This window comes from Suncus etruscus, chromosome 6 (genome assembly GCF_024139225.1).
Source record: "Suncus etruscus isolate mSunEtr1 chromosome 6, mSunEtr1.pri.cur, whole genome shotgun sequence".
Classification (NCBI taxonomy): domain Eukaryota; kingdom Metazoa; phylum Chordata; class Mammalia; order Eulipotyphla; family Soricidae; genus Suncus; species Suncus etruscus.
The window spans coordinates 122,505,987-122,524,170 of record NC_064853.1 but is presented as its reverse complement, the minus strand read 5'-3'; the positions used below and the strand labels follow the sequence as shown (position 1 = coordinate 122,524,170).

Below are 18,184 nucleotides of genomic sequence, written 5' to 3'. Positions count from 1 at the left end.
CTGCCCAAGACGTGGATGGAAATGCAGTATGAGGTCACTCTTTTACCCTCCTCTGCACATACCACGATTGGAAGTGGTTGGGATGAGGAGTAAGCATGATAGAAGTTGAGGCCTGAAGAGATATGGGCGGCCCCCTCTACCATGTGGAGACAAATGAGGTGGAGACAAATCAGGCTTTTCTGAATTTCCCTTGAATCAAGGCTTCTGGGGGAAATATTAGGTCGAATGACAGATTCATGGTGGCAATTGGCAGCCTCACTTGAAAAACAGCCTTCCAGAGTTTCCAGAGTCCTGGAGAACTTCAGGTTGATAGAGAAGATATTGCCCCACTGAATCCTAATACATATAGATTACCTTAAATTCTATGAACAAGATGCCTGAGACTACTTTCTTTATGTTAGTCACCATGCAAATACCTCGAAATTTGGTCACAACTCTGGGAGAGGAAATAAATAATCCTATTAAATACACTGAGTTCTAGGGAAGCATACAGATGCAAGAAATGCTTCCAAATCCTTCACAATTTCAGATTAAATACTAGGCATATAGAGAAGATAGAATTAATTCTCCTCTCCAGTGTGTGTCCCTGACATTCTTCTCAAGAGAAAAACAGCCATGTTAAGTAAACAATGGAGTGTATTCTCTAAGCTTAAACACTTACAGCACCAAAAGAAGATGTCCCATCTATCTTAAAGCCATCCTTTATTTTGTAAGAAATGAGAAAGAGGCCTTCTGCCATTCACTAAACAAAACAAAACTCCACCATCTTGGTAAAGGCATTGTCATGCCTGAATTGCTAGCCATGTCTGATTTTAAACAATATTCTCTACATATACAAAAATGCCTGCAGAAAGAGTAGCTCATGTTTCTGTTGTTAAGAGAGGCTCTCTTCCCCCTGTGTATATAACTAAATAAAGTACAAAAGTACTGAAGAGGATTCTGAAGACCTATTTCAAGATGGTGACATAAGAAAAGTCTAAATTCACATCTGCCCATTGACACTGAGTCTATGGAGAGAAAGAATCAGGAGATTGGTTTAGTGACTCCTACATAGTGGATAAACCAGAGGAAAACACGTTCAAGTGGGCAGGAAAGCTCGGGACTTAGTTCTTGCCCACCTTCAAGCAAGGAGATACACAATTTGGAAGGCGAGTGGAACTCAAGACTGGACTTATTGATATTATGCACATTTGCCCCTAAGAAATGAGCTCCCCAAGCATCCAGCTTTAAAAACATAACTGAGAGCTGGCATGACAGTACAGCACTTAGAGCTCTAGCCTTGCACACATCAAATCTGGGGCCAATTCCTGGCACTCCACAGGGTTCTCTGCACACTGTTAGGACTAATTCCTGAGCACAGAGCTGGGAGTAACTTCTGAGCTTTGCTGAGTGTGGCAGAACCAAAGAAAAGTATGGGGCTTACATATACCAGGAACACAAAGCTGTAGCAATCTGAGAAATGACCCTTAAAGGTCTCATGCTGGGATTCACCAGCCCCAGCTGAGGGGTAATTGTGATAAACGTTTAGTGAAAGAGGCTTATGTACTAAGGAGTTGGCCTAAAAACTGGGCACAAATTTCATGCAGGCATTTCCCCACCAACCCTCAACACACCTACTCCAAGTTGCCTAGTAGAATATGCTCTGGAAAAAAGCTTGGTGGACACAACCTTTACACTCTATCATTTTTTGCTTGACCAGATGGTGGTTGCCATCTTTTTTCTATTTTGGGGAGACACTATTTAAGTCCCCTTTTTGTTAGGGGTCCCGTCCTTGAATTCTTCTCAAACATGCTTCTGAATCAGTATGTTTGGGAATAGAAAGTAAGCCTGTGCTCTTGTTTTTGTGTTTTTGGCATCTACTGCTTAGGCAACTCTATTTGATTGCTGACTAGTAACTAGTAGTCAGAGGTTTGTGTGTGTCTGTGTGTGTGTCTGTGTGTATGTATGTATGCATGTATGTATGCATGTATGTATTTTCTTGGGCTTTAGAAATAGAAAAGACATTTCTTGATAGGTCCAAGGCATGGTAAAACACACCCCTAATGTTTCTGTGAAAGAATCCTATTTGCTTGTCCAGGAATTCAGGGACAAAATTCTGTTTTCCCCACATCCGTGGGCTCACATTGGGAAACTTCAGTGAATATAGGATGGGAGCACTACATTTATGCTCTATTACAGTTTACTGTTATATCTCAGAAAAAGTTTAGACACTAATACAGTGTTTCAGATTCTTTTTTTTTTCACTTTGGAGACCAGATTTCGTGGTACTCAGTGATGGTCACTTTTGGTAGTGTTCTGGCACAGTGGTGCCAGAGATCAAGCTCCCACAGACATTGCTGAAAGGCAAGCACCCTTATCCTGTACTCTTTCTCTCTCTCTGGCCCCTGGAGTTCCAGTTCTTATGATTGCTATATAGGAGTCACCAACAGGTCATCCTGGAGTGGTGGCCAGAGGTGTAAACACCTAGTGTCCTTAGAAATAAATATTTTCATCTTTCAAAAGCTGCTGTATAATTTCTCATCAGCTTGAATCTAGGTACTGACCAATTTCTCCCTCAGGACACTGAAGGCTATCATTGGTAGCAATTTAAAATATAACATGGTGTTGGACTTTCACAAAGATTTGAATTATAGCCAAGAGAGAGGCAGGGCAATGTTGAAAAGTAAGATGCAGCTTCTACAGAGACAAGGAGAGGTGGTACCTCAGATATGTACAATATGACATGCAGGGAGTTGAACAAATCAGAGAAACACAAATATGGTCTGAATGAGTGCTAAAACTCCAAAACAAACACCCAACAAACACCAAATGGAAATAAGCAACTTACCTAAAAGTGTTCCAAGTAATTGTTATAAAAGATGCTTAGCAGTCTCAAGAGAAAAATAGTATAAATATACTGAGAACATTATAAATATAAATATGAAAATTTCCTATTCATGGATGTACATGGAATCTATTATGCTGAGTGAAATAAGTTAGAGGAATAGAGATAGACACAGAATAATATCATTCATAAATGGGTTTTAAGAAAAATTAAAGACATTACTGTAATAAGGCCCAGAGACAATAAAATTAAGGGCTGGAAGGACCAGAAGGACCAGCTCACAATATGAAGCTTACCACAAAGAGTAGTGAATGCTGTTAGGGAAATAACTACACTAACAACTAGCATGACAATGCTAAAGAATGAGAGAAGTAGAATGCCTGTAGAGATACAGGCAGGGGAGGGGAATTAGTGGGGGCACTGGTGGTGGGAATGTTGCACTGGTGAAGGGGGGTATTCTGTTTATGACTGAAGCCCAACTACGAATGTTTGTAATCATGGTGCTTAAATAAATATTTATATTAAAAAATTGGCAAAGTAAGAAAAAAAGATAAAAAGAAAAAAGCTGGAGTGGCCATATTAATATCAGATGACACAAACTTTAGACTCAGAAAAGTTGTAAAGGACAAAGACGGTCATTTTGTACATCAAAGGATATGTACAGCAGGAAGAAATCACTCTCCTAAACATATACGCACCCAATGAGGGACCAGCAAAATGTTTAATACAACTGTTGACAAACCTGAAAGAAGACATCAATAGCAACACAGTAATAGTAGGAGTCCTTCCCTGGCATCCCTAGATAGGTCAACCAGGCTGAAACCCAACAAGAATATACTAGTTCTGAAAAGAGAAACGTAAGAAAGTAGACTAGTAGGTGTGTGTGTGTGTATGTGTATGTGTGTGTGTGTGTGTGTGTGTGTATGACACTCCATCCCCAGAAAACTGGATACACATTCTTTTCCAATGCACACAGGTCATTCTCCAGGATAGACCACATGCTGGCCCATAAAACATATCTCCATAAAGTCAATAGGATAGAAATTGTACAAACTACCTTACTGACCACAAGGCACTAAAATTAGATATGAACTACAAAGAAACACAGAAGAAAAACTTTAATACCTGGAAACTAAACAGTTCACTACTGACCAACCAGTGGGTCAGAGATGAAATAAAAAAAATCAAACGTTTCTGGAAACAAATGACAATGAAGACACAAATTGTCAGAATTTATGGGACACAACCAAAGCAGTACAAAGAGAAAAAATTATAGCCTTGCAAGTATATATCATAAAGAAAGAAGGGGCCTATATATAAAGTTAGTGACACAGCTTTTAGAACTAGAAAATGACCAACAAAAGGAACCCAAAATAGGTAGGCAGAAGGAAATAACAAAGCTTAGAGCAGAAACAATAAAATGGAAATCCAAAAAACAATTCAAAAGATTAACGAAAGCAAAAGTTGGTTCTTTGAAAAAATAAACAGGATCAATAACCACTAACTGCATTAGGAATAAAAAGGGGAGATCACCACAGATACTGCAGAGATTCAAAGGGTAATCAGAGATTACTTTGAGAAATTATGCCACGAAACATAAAAACCTGGAGGAAATGGATAAATTCTTGGACTCTTATAATCTTCCACAGTCAAACTAGGATGATCTTGCATATCTAAACAAGCACATCTCTACTGAGGAAATTAAAATGTTCATCGAGTCTTCCCCAAAACAAAAGCCCAGGCCCAGATAGATACAATACCGTATTCTTTCAAACCTTTCAAGAGGAACTTCTACCAATCCTCTTCAGGCTCTTTCATAAAATTGAAGAATCAGAAACAATCCCAAACAGTTTTTATGAAGCTAACATCACCTTGATACCAAAACAGAAGATGCTGCAAAAAAGAAAACTACAGACCAGTATCCCTGATAAACACAAATGCAAAGATCCTCAACAAAATTCTGGCAAACAGGATCCAATGCCTCATCAAGAAAGTCATTCATCACGACCAAGTAGGTTTCATCCCAGGAATGCAAGGATGGTTTAAAAGCCATAAATCAATAAACATATCATACCAACACCATATCAACAAAAAGAAAAATAGAAACCATTATGTTCATATCAATAGATGCAGAGAAAGCATTTGATAAGGTCCAACACCCATTCTTGATAAAAAAAAAAACTCTCATCAAGATGAGAATAGAAGGAACTTTTCTCAATATAGTAGAGGCAATCTACCACAAGCCAATGGCAAATATTATTCTCAATGGTGATAAACTAAAAGCCTTTCCTCTAAAATCTGGTACAAGACAAAGCTGGCCCCTCTCACCACTCCTATTCAACATAGTACTGGAAGTTCTCAAGGGCATCCAGATAGGAAAGAAAGAAATCAAGCTCTCACTGTTTGCAGATGATATGATACTATATTTAGAAAACCCTAAAGACTACCAAAGAACTTCTAGAAACAATAGATTCATATAGTAAAATGGCAGATACAAAATTAACATACAGAAATCAATGACCTTCTTAAACCAATAATGATAGAGAAAAAGTGGATATCAAAAAAAATCCCATTTATATTAGGTAAGGATACCCATAACATTCTTCAAAGACGTGGATCAAATTATCTTAAAATTCATCTGGAACAATTAACACCCAAGAATTGTTAGAGTAACCCTTGGGAAAAGGAATATGGGAGGCATCATTTTTCCCAACTTTAAATTGTATTACAAAGCAATAGTCATTAAAACAGCATGGTATTGGAATAAAGACAGACCTTCACCAGTGGAATAGACTAAGGTATTCAGAGAATGCTCCCCAGATATATAATCAATTAATCTTTGATAAAGGGGCAAGAAATGCAAAAATGGAGGAAGAAAAGCCTCTTCAACAAGTGATGTTAGTACAACTAGTCAGCCACTTGCAAAAAATGGACTCAGACCTCCAGCTAACACCATGTGTTGTATATGAAAATATTTCCGTAAGATTATCTTTGTCTGTTGTCCCACCTTGAACTTCCAGGTGAGGGCGCTGTTGAGAGCTGAATAAATAGTTTGAGAGCGAGGTGTTCGGGGTCTTTTAGGAGAGTTTGCTGGGGGCTCCAGGTGTTTTTTGGAGCTACAAGCAGGCTGACAAAGGACTCTCTTCGCCCAACTTTTTACCCCTTAATCCTCCTGTCTGTGTGGATTATTTCCTGTGGATAAATATTACCAAGATCTCCCCCCAAAAGGGAAGTAAGAGATGGGAATCAATTTCTCATTCTGGGAGCTCTATGAGGATACACAAATAACAAAGGAGTAAACGGGACTGCACAACCATGCACCAAGGTCAAATGCAAATGGATTAAAGACCTTGATATCAGACCTGAATCCATAAGGTATATAGAACAACATGTAGGTAAACACTCCAGGATATTGAAACTAAAGGCATCTTCAAGGAAGAAACAGCACTCGCCAAACAAATTGAAGCAGAGATACACAAACGGGACTATATTAAGCTGAAAAGCTTCTGCATCTCAAAGGATATAATGCCTAGGATACAAAAACCACCCACAGAATAGAAGCTATTTACCCAATACCCATCAGATAAGGTGCTAATATCTATAAGATATACAAGGTATTGACAGAACTTAACAAGAAAAAAACTTCTAATCCCATTAAAATGGGGAGAAGAAATGAAAAGACAATTTCTCAAAGAAGAAATACAAATGACCAAAAGGCACATGAAAAAATGTTCCACATCACTGATCATCAGGGAGATGCAAATCAAAACTACAATGAGGTACCATCTCACACCACAGAGACTGGCACATATCACAAAGAATAAGAACAATCAGGGCCCGAAGAGATAGCACAGCAGCGTTTGCCTTGCAAGCAGCCGATCCAGGATCTAAGGTGTTTGGTTCGAATCCCGGTGTCCCATATGGTCCCCCGTGCCTGCCAGGAGCTATTTCTGAGCAGACAGCCAGGAGTAACCCTTGAGCACCACTGGGTGTGACCCAAAAACCAAAAACCAAAAAAAAAAAAAAAAAAAAAAAAGAATAAGAACAATCAGTGCTGGTGGGGATGTGGAGAGAAAGGAACTTTCATTCACTGCTGGTCTAGTTCAGACTATGGAAAACAATATGGAGATTCCTCAAAAAACTGAAAATTGAGCTTCCATTTGATTCAGCTCTACTACTCCTAGAGATATACCCTAGGAACACAAAAATCAATACAAAAATCCCTTCCTCACACCTCTATTCATCACAGCACTTTTTACAATAGTCAGACTCTGGACAAAACCAAGATGCCCTTCAACAGATGAATGGCTAAAGAAATGATGGTACATATACACAATGGAATATTATGCAGTCATCAGGAGAGATGAAGTCATGAAATTTGGATGTACATGGAATCTATTACGCTGAGTGAAATTAGTCAGAGGACTCACTGAACTCAATAGTCTCAATAGTCTCACTCAACTATTGTTTTTTGTTTTTTTTTTCAAAAAAATTAAAGACATTGAAATATTTCCCAGAGATGAGGGCCAGAAGAACTGGCTCAAGATATGAAACTCACCACAAAGAATAGTGAGTACAGTTAGAGAAATAACTACGCTGAGAACTATCATAACAGTGTCAGTGAATGAGGGATGTAGAAAGTCTGTTTTGAATACAGGCAGGGGGTGGGGGAGGAAAGAGATGGGGCATTGGCGATGGGAAGGTTGCATGGGTGAGGGGGGGCGTGTTCTTGTTATGACTGAAACCCAACTAAAATTATGTTTGTAATCATGGTGTTTAAAGAAGAAAGTAAAAAAAAAAACTTACAGTAGGATTTCAACAGCAGGTGACAAGGAGGGAAAAGGAATCTCAAAAAGAGAGGGATGGAAGTCATTCAACTAGAGGAACAGAAAGGAAAAAGAGTGAGAAGTAAAGATACAATCAAGATTGATATGAGAAGATCAATCTGACTAACTTTTGCATTTGGAAAGTACCAGAAAAAACTTCACATGTAGAAAATTTTGGGTTCACTCCAGGGCATCCCAACATATAAAAAAAAGAAAATTATGGCTAAGCTTTTCCCTAATCTGGGGAAGAAAAATAAATGATGAAACACAACACTCAGTTGGGAAGCCTCTGAATTAGGAGCTGAATCACACACACACACACACACACACACACACACACACAAACACACACACACACACACACAGAACTAGTGGTTCTCTCTGGGATTCCAGCTTTGGGATTTAGCAACTTGGAGACTCCAGAAAGGCCAGATGACCAAGGGAAAAAAGGAATGTTCAGAAGCTATAGTGCTACAGATGTTCCAAACACTGTCTATGTGCATTATTTTATAAGCAGTGTGTTGAGACTCTGGAGAGAGAACCTCTCCTAATAAAACACATCTCCATATGAGCTCAGGGCCTATACTCCTAATAATAGTAGAAAAACTGTCCTAGGAAGTTCTGGGTCAAAAATATCTCACCCAATATTGGGAGTGGATGTGCTATTTGGGAAGGAATAAAAAGAGGTGGAACTTTAAAGGTAAGACTAAGACCAAGAGCCCACTCCAGTTCATGCTGATTTTTCAGTTATCCAAACAGCAAAGAAAGGTGGAACATATGTGGCATTAGAGTTGGATGGGGAGAGAAGCAACCATGTTTGTCAGTGGGAATGGAATGTGACACAAACAACCTGGGCCCTGTGCCTTGACCAGCTGTCACATGTGCCACATCTTCCAGTAGCCAACTGATACCAACCCAGAATAAACCCACCCCCTGCCTACCTCCAATGAGGGGTAATACAATAATAGCAGAAAGGGGGCAAAGAAAAGATGCAAGTCCAAGCAGACACCTCCAAATGTCACCAAGTTAGAAAACAAATTTATAAGATGAACTGTTCTCCATCTTGGGCTGGGCCTTAATAGGTCATGAATGGCGAGAAATCTTATAAGTTTTGAAATACTATCTATCCTCTCTGGCTGGGCTCTGCACTCATAGGGGTTGTTGTAGAAGGGATTTCCATTTAGAAAAAATACAGTTCTGAAATTAGCCAATTGCTAAATAAATGAATTAAACACGATCTTGAACACATCCAGAAATTTAAAGAAACTAGCACTTAAAGAAAGACAGGGTTGAATTCAGAACCAGCTGTAGTTTAGTAATGGAAGCAGCAGCATAAAGTTCTGTGTCCCCAGAGCATTTTGGAAGGTCTTACCGTCTCCTTCTTGTGGACTTTGCAGACATAATGTGCAAGAAAACCAAATGAGGTATGTGCAGAACAGAAGCAGAAGTACAAAATGGTCTCCATGGAATAGATGGTACATTCTTGATTTCCTCTGCACTCTACATTTCTCTCTTGAGTTTCTTTTTATGGAATGGCAGAAATCAGGTATAGAGGGAATCTGATTATACAGAACCCCAGATTTGACCTAGATCAACTCTCCTCTCAACAAGAGAGGGAAGGATATGGTTTCTGAGACCTCCTAGCCATGTATGCGAATAATTAAACAAATGGCTTAACAGCAATGTTGTCAGGAAAAAGAATTTCCAATTCCATCACCATGGTGACAACTCATCAAAAAAATCAGAATCTAAAAATTGTCTTCATTTGGCTGATAAAAAATAACAAACAGGGCTCCTAGGGTCTGTACTTTATCTGAACTCTCACTGGTGTTCCAAGTTCCCCAGAACCTCTCCTTACCTGTTTTGCCCAGGTCAGTCACAGCACCTGCTGAAGTCAGAGCAGGGCACTTGAGCCCATGACCTGAAAAGTGGAGAGATCCATTTTCCCCAAATTCCCAACTCTCCAGCTGGTCTCCTCTCCCTAGGCTCTTGTTGGGTTCATTAACCTTTGATCCTAAGTTTATTGGCTGTCTACAGCAATTTTGTAGCCAGGACATTTATGGGAAAGGCCCCAAGCGCCACACTATAGTGAACAGTGAACCCAGAGGCTAGATGAGACTAGAATATTCTTATGGATAGGCTGAGGAATGATCACCAGGAACTTTCTTTCCTAGCAAGGGAAATGCCACAATCTCAATTTTATATTGGAAACTGAACTGCAAAACTTCTGAGGCATCCTGAAACAGACTGAGTATCTGCTTTGCCATTTCTAGAACTGTCATCTAAGCAACTGTTGGGGGTGTGAGGTTTTCAAGAAGCTGGGCCAAGAGAGATAAGAGCACTGAGGTGTGACTGCAGCAATGCTGGCTGCAGCTCTACAGAGAAACTAATAAATAATCCCGACAACCCAGGTCCAGCCCCTGTGGAGAAGTGAAATATCAGACCCAGGGACACGACAGAGCACTGTGCAAGATTCTGATTCCAAACTTCCTGCAGATTCCTGACAACTGATGTGGAAAGATGCCCTAGCTAGGTTGTTAGCAAATGCCAGGATGCAAAGCAACATGCAAACAGAGTCCTATTTCAAGCAAATCTTTATATGAACGCACAAGAAAAGAGTAGAAGGCTTTCTACCAAAGAATGCTGGTGACTGTTACTTCTGGATGTATCTTTTCATGCTCATGATTTGGGTGCAGTATTTTTTGCACTGAGTTTGTTATTAACTTTCCCTTCAACTAACAAACAAAAGTTACTTTTTAGATAAATTTTTTCAGAGAAACAGAAGTGGTTGCTAGGGTTTAAAGGCTAGCTCCCTGCCTTTCAAGGATCTAGAGTCTAAATGTGGGGAGAACAAAACAAGTATCAAGTTTCAGGTCTGTAGGAGGAAACAAGGAAACACCTTGGCTGACCCCGCATTCAGCACTGGGGAGATAGACCTACTTTGGAGGTTAGATGGGCAAGAGGTCATTGAGGTTTCTCCCTCTAGTTGGCTGTAACCTTGGCCAAGAAGTCTTAAGGTTCAATTTTACCATTAGAAAGTGGGGTGCAGCCGATCCAGGACCAAAGGTGGTTGGTTCGAATCCCGGTGTCCCATATGGTCCCCCGTGCCTGCCAGGAGCTATTTCTGAGCAGACAGCCAGGAGTCACCCCTGAGCACCGCCGGGTGTGGCCCAAAAACCAAAAAAAAAAAAAAAAAAAAAAAAAAAAAAGAAAGAAAAGAAAAGAAAGAAAGTGGGGTGAAAAAAAAGTGGGGTAAGAGGCTGGAGCGGTGGTGCAGTGGTAGGGCATTTGCCTTGCATGTGGCTGACCTAGGTCAGACCTTGGTTCCATCCCAGTGTCCCATATGGTCCCCCTAGCCAGGAGCGATTTCTGAGCAAAGAGCCAGGAGTAACCTCTGAGCATCACTGGGTGTAACATTAGAGGGTCCCTTTGAAGGGGATGTGAGGCATAGATGGGTTAAGAAGTGCCACAGTGCATGCAGGAGGAGGGCTTGGAAATGGGAGCTGTGGCCACAATCATCTGATGCTCAATTTTGCCAAGTGTGTGGTGGAGGTAGGCAGAAGTCACAGCAGAGGACAGACTAACCTCTGGGTGTGTGCCAGTTACCTTTCCCTGAAAACAGGCCTGCCTTGCGTTTAAGCATTTAAACAAATATTTAAATAAAATGGCACTCATTGTTCCCCAGGATCTTGGCTAATCTGGCCCCCACTTTCCTAACAGGGTGGTGTTTTTATTTAATCGGCTGGCCACTTAAAATTCTGATGAAGCCATCTAAGTATTCTCTCTGCTTCCCTCCTTTCAGACCCCTTCCTCAGCAAATGTCCTTCTCCATTCCAATCAGAAGGCATGTCTGATTGGATTCCTTTGCAGGCAATGCTTTGCCATAACCAACAGCCCTTTCATTCTTCCTTACCCCTCCTGAAGTAATCAGCCTGGTCCAATTTGCTTGTATAAACAGGAGACTGTGGCAGTTCTGCTTTTTATACATCCCTCTGCCTTGTTTCCTGAGACCTTTTTAGAGAGCCAGACTTGGAGGAGAGTTATATTAAACAGTTTGACTCCAAACCTAAACAGCCCCTGAAGCATTAGTGGTTCAAAGATGTCCTGGTGTATTTATGAAAAGCCATTGATCTGGGGAGAGGTGTTAGCGGACTTGAAATGCACTAAGCCAAGTCCTTTGCTGGCAGGAGGCAGAGTGGTTTTCATTAAGGGACACTGCCCTTTATATCACATTACTACCTGCACAGGCTGAGATGGGATGCTTCCGGCTTTAGAGGCGGTGACCTTTGCTTAGAAAGGCATTAAGAAAGCATTTGATTTTTTTTAATTTTTTTATTTAAACAACTTTATTACATACATGATTGTGTTTGGGTTTCAGTCATGTTAAGAACACCCCCCCATCACCAGTGCAACATTCCCATCACCAATGTCCCAAATCTCCCTCCTCCCCACCCAACCCCCACCTGTACTCTAGACAGGCTTTCTATTTCCCTCGTACATTCTCATTATTGGGATAGTTCAAAACGTAGTTATTTCTCTAACTAAACTCATCCCTGTTTGCGGTGAGCTTCATGAGGTGAGCTGTAACTTCCAGCTCTTTTCTCCTTTGTGTCTGAAAGTTATTATTGCAAGAATGTCTTTCATTTTTCTTACAACCCATAGATGAGTGAGACCATTTTGTGTCTTTCTCTCTCTCTCTGACTTATTTCATTCAGCATAATAGATTCCATGTACATCCATGTATAGGAAAATTTCATGACTTCATCTCTCCTGACAGCTGCATAATATTCCATTGTGTATATGTACCACAATTTCTTTAGCCATTCATCTGTTGAAGGGTATCTTAGCTGTTTCCAGAGTCTTGCTATGGTAAATAGTGCTGAAATGAATATAGGTGTAAGGAAGGGATTTTTGTGTTCCTAGGGTATATTCCTAGGAGTGGTATAGCTGGGTCGTATGGGAGCTTGATTTCCAGTTTTTGGAGCAATCTCCATATTGCTTTCCATAAAGGTTGAACTAGACGGCATTCCCACCAGCAGTGGATAAGAATTCCTTTCTCTCCACATCCCCACCAACACTGCTTGTTCTCATTCTTTGTGATGTGAGCCAATCTCTGGGGTGTGAGGTGGTACTTCATAGTTGTTTTGATTTGCATCTCCCTGATGATTAGTGATGTGGAGTATTTTTTCATGTGTCTTTTGGCCAATTGTATTTCTTCTTTGTCAAAGTGTCTGTCCATTTCTTCTCCTAGATGTTTTTTCCTTGTAAATTTCTGTCAGTGCCTTGTATATTTTGAAGATTAGCCCCTTGTCTGATGGGTATTTGGTGAATAGTTTCTCCCACTCAGTGGGGGGCTCTTGTATCCTGGGCGCTATTTCTTTTGAGGTGCAGAAGCTTCTCAGTTTAATATATTCTCATCTGTTAATCTCTGCTTTCACTTGCTCGGAGAGTGCAGTTTTCTCTTTGAAGATGCCTTTAGTCTCAATGTCCTGGAGTGTTTTACCTACGTGTTGTTCTATATATCTTATGGTTTTGGGTCTGATATCGAGGTCTTTCATCCATTTGGATTTAACCTTTGTACATGATGTTAGCTGGGGGTCTAAGTTCAATTTTTTGCAAGTGGGCCAACACCATTTGTTTAAGAGGCTTTCCTTGCTCCATTTAGGATTTCTTGCTCCTTTATCAAAAATTAGGTGATTGTATGTCTGGGGAACATTCTCTGAGTATTCAAGCCTATTCCACTGATCTGAGGGCCTGTCTTTCTTCCAATACCAAGAAAGCATTTGATTTTTAAGGCAGGTACAAAGGACACAGTGACTTGCTCTTCTGAGCCTGAACTTCAAACCACCCTTAAATTCTAGTACTACCAACTGCCTCTTGATGCACAAAAGCCCTGAGAATAGCATGGAATATTGCCCCAACATTTGTTTCCTAAATCAAGATGCAAAAAAAATATCACTATATAGCATGTGATCGTCAGAGTTAAGAAACTAGAAAAAAGCTCTGGAATAGGAATCTTGACAATTTTGAGTTTCACAGATGCTTGGGGAACCTTCATTAACACCAGGATGGCACTGGTTGCCTTAAACACCTCATTCTGCTGGCTTTTGATGAAATCCTTCCCTTCCCCTCTCTACCATAATTTTCTCATTAGAAAATTGGGCATTATGGCATCAGAGTTATAGCAGGGATTTAATAAAATAACCTTTAAAAATCATCTACACAGGGGTCAGGCGGTAGTGCTAGAGGTAATGTGCCTGCCTTGCCTGCACTAGCCTTGGATGGACCACGGTTCGATCCCCTGGCGTCCCATATGGTCCCCCAAGCCAGGAGCAACTTCTGAGCGCATAGCCAGGAGTAACCCCTGAGCGTTACCGGGTGTGGCCCAAACCCCCCCCCCCCCAAATCATCTACACAAAGTTGTAGTTGGTGTTTGATAAGTGCCAATAATTATTACAGCGCATTAACATATCATTGCTTAAACAGCCTAACTATTGTAAGCAACTCTTGTAAGTATTTATGTGTACATATGAACTTTTCTGTGGGAGTCCTTATACTTGTCTTTCATTCTCCCATATAAGGTAGAAATGTCCCAGGGGTTTAAAGTGACTTTCCTTTGACACTATCATGAGGTAAACCAGATGCAAGGCCAGAGTTAAAAGTCCCAATCTGCAGCCTCCTGGTCCAGTGCTTGAGAAAATTGAAAGCCTGTCTTCCTCAAAAGTGATCAGTAGGTCAGCATGGCTCAGCATTGGACACATGCTGATGGCCTTCATGTTTGAGGAGTGTTCCAGGCTCTGGAGGTGAAAAGGTAGATCTGATAGAAAGACACATGACCACCATAATCAACAGAAGAGGAAGTGTTGCTCAGAGAGGTGGAAGCTAGTAGAACCACCAGGAAAAATCCATGCCTGTTACTTTTGCATTTCCTATGCTACCCTAAAGGGAATTTATCCCAAACAACACCCAGAAGTTCCATAAAATCCAAGGCCAAGAAAACATGTTTGACTTGGCCAACTGTTAGTCTCCTTCCAAGGAGACACTGCCCCAAGACTTTGAGGTTTGGACTCAATTCTTTTGTCCCCCAATATTTTCATATTTTTTCCAGTATTGAGATACTCAATATGAGTGTCTGGGACTACCACCATCATTATTGCTGGGGAGCTAGTAAGAAGTGTAAGATTGGGTGGTGTTCATAAATATGCATTAGAAGCGACTCTGAGTGATTCTGATGGGTCAGTGGAGTGATAAGAAAAATCAGACTTCTAGAAACTGAATCCCTGTGGAGGTGGGGAGAGTATAAAATGAACTAGATTAGTAACCTAGTTCCTCCTATATTTTGCAAACAAGAGATCTTGGAGGGAAGTGGAAATAGATTTCAAGGCTTTTCATCTCAGTTATAATGACATGTTCGTTTAGCATTGTATGGGGAGTGCAAAGAGGGAGGCGGGGAGGGACTGTGGTGAGGTTTGTGAGGAGAATACACAATTTCAATGGAATCCACTGTAATTTAGGGGCAATTAGTGTCTGCACATTCTCCATCCATGAGCCTTCATTAATCCAGTTAATCTTTATCTTTTCATCAAAAACAAACATCCTTGAGTGTACTTGGGATTCTTTTGACACATTCTACCCACCTGGTTGCCATCCTCTACTTACAGTCCAGGTCTCTTAGAAACCCTTCAGCTCCTGGAAGGGAGGTGGGAGGGCTGTGGCCCCACAGTTTGGAAATAAATTCTCTCCTTAGCTAAAGACAGGCTGCACCCTTGTCTGATGCACATATTTTCTGCCAGACCTGGACTCTCCCACCAGCTTTCAAGAAAATCTTGTTGTCTCTGCTATTTTGAGCCTCCTTCCCGGACAACCTCCTCAACTGCCCCTTGGCAAAGTAATGCAAGTGCTTGAATAATTAAAGTCTTGCCTCACCAAGGCAGTTTGATGTTTCCTAAGACCTTTGCTAGTTGCCTTTGCACTTGATTCTTCAAACTACCTCATGTTATTATCATTCTCCTTCCCCCCCACTGCAACTTGTTACAAATTTAGAAAGGAGGGTACTGGGGCTTCCAGGGGTTATGTGACCCACCAAACTCCCACATCTAGTAATTGGATGAGATGGTAGGTTCAAACCCATCTCTTCTGATCTGCAGGCAATGATCTTTTTGCTAGTGAACACTGTCTCTTTCTGACCACCCACCCTATGCTAATGAATAATGTATTCATTCTTTCACTATGTTTGTGTCTTTGGAATGTCTTTGTAGCTATGAAAATCAGTGTATCTTTCATTTAAAAACCCTAACGGAAAAAAAATCATATCTATGGAACTTGGGCTCAAATAGTAACATAAAATGCAACTACCTATCAAAATATTTTTCATTGTCATCTAAGTTTGTCCACAAAGCAATGCAATAAATTAAGATTTGACTTAGGCAAGGTAAGTAGAAGAGGCAATATTACAAACCTATTTTAGTGGTAAGGAAACTGACATTTGACCAATAAATTTCAGATAAGTGGCGTTGTTCGGATTAGAATACAGATCTCAGTTTCTTAAGGTGAATTATCATGTGCTGTCACAGAGAACCAAGGTGAGGTGGAGACAGCTAAAATGAGTCTTTGAGTTCAATGGCTCTTCATTTCTGGCCCTGGCAGGCTCATGAGTGCAGTCATAGTTATCATAGAGGAGATCCACAGTGACGCTGTGAGAACTGCCTTGAAGAAATTCAAGTTAATGCAGAAGAGAGGTAGGCAGCTCAGGCAAGACTTCAGATGGAAGTGAGGCATGCTGAGCAACAGCGAGCAGCACCTTGGAAGGAAAAGACCAAGTTCTGCCCTGCACTGTCTCAGCTCACCTGGAATGTAGGCAGAGGCTTTGCAAAGGACCCTAGGGCCACACCTTGCCTTCCCCAGCTGTCACAAGGGGCAAACCATCCACTCTCACTCAGCAAGTTATTAGGAAGTCCAATTAAATAATGTAAGTGCAAGTGCTTTGCAAATGGTAAGGCATTATTAAAAATGCAGGATGTCATTATCACTAACCATGTCAATATATACAAAGTAATTATAATTATAGTTCTGAGTAAATATGGAATAACATTTTAAATCTCAGATTTTGTCCTGCCAATAGTTTACTGGAAACCAAGAATTCTGTGTTAATCTTAGCTTGGTTAGAAATTTCACCACATTTCCCCATACTTATTTCATAAATATATAGTTTTGTAATTGCTAAAATTGTAATTCTGTATGTAATAGAATATTTCATTCTTTAGACTAAATGATCATATTTACTCAGAATTATAATCATTCTTATATCATATTCCATAAGTCATAGTCTTTTGTTTGTTTGTTTTGGGTCACACTCAGTGGTGTTCAGGGCTTATGCCTGTTTCTACACTCTGTCACTACTGGTAGGCTCGGAGTACCATATGGGATACCAGGAATTGGCTATGTGCAAAGCGAATTCTTCACCCATCTCTCCAGTGTTAGCCCTAGTCTTTTATGTACCAGCTAGGTTTTTCATTAGAAATGTATCAATATTAGGTATATATTTATAGGCCACACCTGGCCGTGCTCAGAGATTATTATTGGCTCTGCACTCAGAAATTTCTTCTGGCAGGCTCAGGGGACCATATAGGATGCCAGGAATCAAACTTGGGTTGATAAGGCAAATGTTCTACATACTATGCTACCATTCTAGCCCCAATATTAGATATGTTTAATTAAAGTGAATTTATATAATTTTTAGATATGTATGTTCCCTCCTTTGTTTCTTTTTAAAACATTTTTGACCTAAAGAAATTTTGACCTATGAAATTATAGGGTACAATAATTTTCCTTAATAATTATAGGACTGTGCTCACTTTGGCAGCACATATACTAAAATTGGAACGATACAGAGAAGATTAGCATGGCCCCTGTGCAAAGATGACACGCAAATTCGTGAAGCGTTTCATATTTTTTAAAAAAATAATTACAGAACTATTCATATAGACATAATAATGTAAACTAACAGGTTCTCTCAAAACACCAGTAGCAAACACTGCATTTGGGAAACAATAACTTGAACCATTTATATGTGCACTGGAATGCAGAATCACTGTTAAAATCTCTGGACAATGAACCAAGACAGGTTGAATAACACTGACAATGATACTTAAAATGCTTCATAGGAACTGTGTGGGGACCTAGGTTGACAGGTTTTAAGGAAGAAGGTTATGGGGAGAACAGTGTAGTCACTCACCACTTTTGTCTGGTAGGTAGGGTACTTGCCCTATATGTGGCCACCTTGGGTTCAACCTGCCTCCCTGGGTGTGGGGTCCTGGGTTCTGAGCAAGGAGGGACACCATTTTTTTTTTTTTTTGGTTTTTGGGCCACACCCAGCGGTGTTCAGGGGTTACTCCTGGCTGTCTGCTAAGAAATAGCTCCTGGCAGTCACAGGGGACCGTATGGGACACCGGGATTCGAACCAACCACCTTTGGTCCTTGGATTGGCTGCTTACAAGGTAAACGCTGCTGTGCTATCTCTCCGGGCCCAGAAGTT

The 18,184-nt window shown here is 40.6% G+C and overlaps 1 protein-coding gene and 1 non-coding gene across 2 annotated transcripts in view; one reads left to right on the top strand and one right to left on the bottom strand.

Annotated features, from left to right (window-relative positions):
* SLIT3 (slit guidance ligand 3) overlaps positions 1-18,184 on the bottom strand; it is a 527,919-nt gene that overhangs the window by 244,965 nt on the left and 264,770 nt on the right. The gene's annotated exons all lie outside the window — the stretch shown is intronic.
* Positions 17,497-17,603, top strand: LOC126012918 (U6 spliceosomal RNA). The gene has a single exon (XR_007497261.1). It is a non-coding gene; the product is annotated as a U6 spliceosomal RNA (small nuclear RNA).